Below are 5,000 nucleotides of genomic sequence, written 5' to 3'. Positions count from 1 at the left end.
ATCTGCATTCTACTTCCTCCTCCCTCTCTTCCTCTTCTCCTTTATCTCACACTCCTCCCCATCACTCCTTCACTGACCTGACCCCCCCCCCCCCCCTCTCTCTCTCTCTCAGCTGTGTTCTTCCATCCAGTCTGGAACTGTCAACACTAAACCCCCAGGCCTTTCCACAGCAAACACACTGGGTTAGTCATTAGGTAAATAAAGCAATCACACACAGACACACACACACACACACACACACACACCATTGCAACATTCTGCTTTGCGTAAGAGTGTCCCTTGGCCCATACTTGTCTGGTGAAGTGTAGAAAATCAGTCATGACTAGAAGGAATGGATAGGTGACTGTGTGTGTGTGTGTGTGTGTGTGTGTGTGTGTGTGTGTGTGTGTGTGTGTGTGTCTGCTACAGGCCTCTCCCTATCAGAAGTGCTGAGAGAGAGAAGTCCTCCAACCTGTCTGGCCAGGCAACAACTGGATGCCTAACAAACCACACCCACCCACCCACACACACACACACACACACACACACACACACAGTGTTAAGGCTCCATATTAATGACACAAAAGCAGTTCTTCCCAAATGGTGACAGGAGAACACAGCTAAGACTGGTACATGTACATGTCAGCCCACCAGTCCTCCAGACCACCAGCTCTGTCAGGACTGACTTCTCCACCAGACCACCAGTCCTCCAGACCACCAGCTCTGTCAGGACTGACTTCTCCACCAGACCACCAGTCCTCCAGACCACCAGCTCTGTCAGGACTGACTTCTCCACCAGACCACCAGTCCTCCAGACCACCAGCTCTGTCAGGACTGACTTCTCCACCAGACCACCAGTCCTCCAGACCACCAGTCCACCAGACCACCAGTCCTCCAGACCACCAGTCCTCCAGACCACCAGTCCTCCAGACCACCAGTCCTCCAGACCACCAGTCCCAGATCCACATTGTGGGGTGAAGAATTGCTGAGTTATGACACAGGCTGTTCAATCTCACACACACAGTCTCACTCTCTCTCTCTCTTACACACACACACACACACACACACACACACACACACACACACACACACACACACACACACACACACAGAACTGTAACTCTTTGTTAGTGCACCTGTTCCTGTACTGGACCACCTGTCCCCTCATGAGTCACACAGCCATAGAGATGGACCAGCTGTGTGTGTGTGTGTGTGTGTGTGTGTGTGTGTGTGTGTGTGTGTGTGTTAGCAAAAGCACTTATGAGAGAGAGAGAGACAGAAGGGTGGAGAGAGAGGGGGGGGGGGGCAGAGAGAGGGAAACATGATGTCCTTCCCATGGCCGCAGCCTGACTCTCCACGAAACACACGCTTCGTCTCTGGACAGTCGCATCTCCCCTTTTCAAAACACACTTCAAAGCAAGTGCTCTTGTGTGTGTGTCCCTCCACACCGCTAGCTACCCCCCAAACATACACACACACCTATAGAAAGTAGAGTCAAGCAGATGAACCAGTGTTGTCCTGAGCCTAAACGAGGGCTGCACTGAAACACACCGACACGGCTCTTATTTGGGACGGCCAGAAGCTGACAGTCCAGGAAACTAATTGTTTGATCGACACGTCCATACACACGCGCGCGCACACACACACACACACACACACACACACACACACACACACACACACACACACACACACACACACACACACTTCAACTCAGATCTTTAGCTCACTGCGGAGAGAAGAAGTTACAACAAACTTTCCCCAAGCAGAGGAGGCAGTACGCGCCTGTCAGTGACATTAGCTACAATGTTACAAGATGTTACACACTCATTCAACCCCATCGCCTGACGCGGTACAGCGACAAAGCGACAAGGCGACAGCGACCGCGGGAGACGGGGATGCCGGGGAGAAACGTAAACAAAGACAACCGTCCACCGCGGTGCCAGACTGACATAATCCATACTGGCAAACCCAAGCGTTCACCTCTCATTCTCTAATCCACCGTAGAAAGTCGTCTTACCTCAAAATACGGAGCTAGTTGAGGATAAACTGCTCCCCTTTTGATTGTCGAACGTGTTTAACTTTTCCTTATTATCATCCAAAATGAGAAGTTGTTTGTGAAACGACAGTTTGGCGGTCGTTAGCTGCCGACTACGTAGCCCAGCGTCGCCTTCTCTCGCCGATTCATCGCCGACGTATTTCTTTGACTACTTCATCTAATTCCAGTCCATCGAGTTCGGGAAGGTTGACACAGAGAAGTGATCCAGTAGTCTACGTTACCTCAGACACCCCAGGAAGTCAAATCTGGAAGGAGCAGCGGTAGAAGAAGCCAAGCGTACGATTTCTACGTAAAGCGAAATCAGTCGCATGGTGCTTCCAGGTTCGACGTGCGTAAAGGGCGTTCGGGAATGGGAGGATAAGAACGCCATTTCCCAGGATCCGACGCGACCTCGATCACTAGGATATCCGGGCTGGTGAATCATTTTTTTTGTCCTTTCACCCATTTGGCAACAGCCAATCCAGTCTCACCGCACCTGAGCAGAGCTCGGAAAATACCCCTCATGGGTTTTAAGACGGACTCCGGAATGTACTGGTGTAAGAACAAAGTTTCTACTGAATTCTATTTTGTAATTCTAAAGGCTATTGTCTGTTTGTTTTTCACACCGGTAGCTATACTGAACATTGTCTCTGAATACATGTATGGATATAAATAAAGACTATTTAATGAAAAAAATAAGTTCTCCACAGTAATTTCCTATTCCTTTACCCTAGCAAGCCTAACTTGCATCAGCATTTCAAATGTAATGTCCAATTCATAAGTACGCTAAAGAAAACATGACATTTCATACTGGTAGAAATTCATTCCCTGCTTCAATATGCATTCAAATAGTGCCCACATCAGGGCCGCACATCAGGGCTGTTTCTCAGCTCATGGCTGCCACCCAGTGGCCGTTTATAAAAACGCAGCGGCCTGTGGGTGCGTCTAAACATCCTCGATTCCTCGTCTCCCCTCTCCTCGATTCCTCGCCTCCTCTCTCCTTGATTCCTCACCTCCTCTCTCCTTGATTCCTCGCCTCCTCTCTCCTCGCCTCCTCTCTCCTCGCTTCCTCGCCTCCTTTTTTTTATTTTATTTTATTATTAAGACAAAACAATGATTACAAACTTTCAGACATAAAACAATATTTTAACCAACAAACATGGTGACATAGGCCTTCTTTTTCTTCAGAAAATAATTAAATGTACACACTTTTCTGTTTTTAATAAGCTACATCTGAGTGACCCAGTTAGACAACATTATTCATACTGCTTAAGCCATAGGCCACGCGATGACGCACGTCTCGTTCTAAGTGTGTCTCGTTTCAAGTATCCGCCACTTCCATGTTTAAGATATAGCCTCGCCCACCTCTTTAACATGGTAATACAGAGTGTCAGGCTGCAGGCTGTACTGAGTGGAATATCATAAAGGAATAATGCTATCATTCACTGAGATGGAAATGATTTGAGCTTTGAAGTCTACATACAGTATGATGAAGGTCTTTGAACTCGGCGTAAACGCGTCACTTTCCTATTTCAACGGCCTCTGTTAATATTCCTGTTTCTATGACTCATTTCACGGACTAATACGGGTTATTGTAGTGGTGCATGAAGCTGGTGCCTGGATGAATGCCAACGGGGGATTTCGTAAAGCCACATTAATGTTAATATGTTATATTCATATCCGATTGTTTTGCTAAGTGATGTTTAATAACGCATGGCTCACTCCAGAATGAAGTGTTGAATGAAAACAGAGGCCTACGTTGATTTAATTGTTATTAATAATGACCTAATAGACCAATGAGAATATCATTGATTTATCATCAAACCAGAACAATTCTTCATAAATAGCTCTAATCACGCCAAAGCCTTCATCTAGATTTACGATACAGTTGGAATTACAGGCAGCCCGTCTCTCCACGGCTCGGCATGTGATAATCTCTGTAATGCCGGTGTCACTCTGTGTGTTTGAACGGAGGGCTCCCAGGGTTAGGCGTTAACACACACACAGACATAGACACACACAGGGGCATGCATGCACACACACACACACACACACACACACACACACACACACACACACACACACACACACACACACACACACACACACACACACACACACACACAGTCCATTATGGGGAGATTGGCCACACAGCTGGAGCGTTAATGTCCCGTTCAGCTGCTATTGCACCTGATGTTATTGTTGTTTTTCTTCATGTTTTTATTATTATGACATGTGATTATTATGGCACTTCTAACTGATATGTTTTGATTTTTGCGTTGTTGAGGAGTTGCTTACCCTACAGCATTTCATGATATTGTATCTTGGATATTGTGTAAATGACCATTAGACCATTAGAATTTGAATTGATTTGATTTGAGTCGCCTTCTAAACCATTTGATCACTATACGCTCCTGAGTAGCCTGTTGTGGATTTTTCTCCCACTTCTCATGATTTGAAAATGTCGTAGGAATAGATTTATAGGCAGTTCTACATTATGAACTATAATGAGGGTAATATAAATAAATAAATAAATAAAGTTAGAGACAAAGTGAGAGACTATGCATAGCAGCGTGGTTGTCAGGCGGGGTTTGACTGGAGTGAGGCGGAGCGATGAATCCTTTCAGGGATGAAACGCGGGCTGAGAATAATGAATGGGAGAGGGAGGGAGGGAGGGAGGGAGAGAGAGAGAGAGAGAGAGAGAGAGAGAGAGAGAGAGACAGAGAGAGAGAGAGAGAGAGAGAGAGACAGAGACAGAGAGAGAGAGACACACACACACACAGAGAGAGAAAGAGAGAGAGAGAGACGGGGCGGAGAAAGTTAGACACTGTTGATCTTCACATGTCGCGTAGTGCCATAGGAAGTTTCTGTGTGTTACGAGCCGAGTTCCAGTCAGTTGAGACAACAGTTGATCAGCTCGACTCGTAGATCTGTCGATGAATCCTTCTGGAATCGAACGGTTTCTGTAAGGAACCCGAACATT

The sequence above is a fragment of the Argentina silus genome, assembly GCF_951799395.1.
Source record: "Argentina silus genome assembly, chromosome: 16".
In the NCBI taxonomy this organism is placed as follows: domain Eukaryota; kingdom Metazoa; phylum Chordata; class Actinopteri; order Argentiniformes; family Argentinidae; genus Argentina; species Argentina silus.
Note: the sequence above shows the minus strand (reverse complement) of the source record.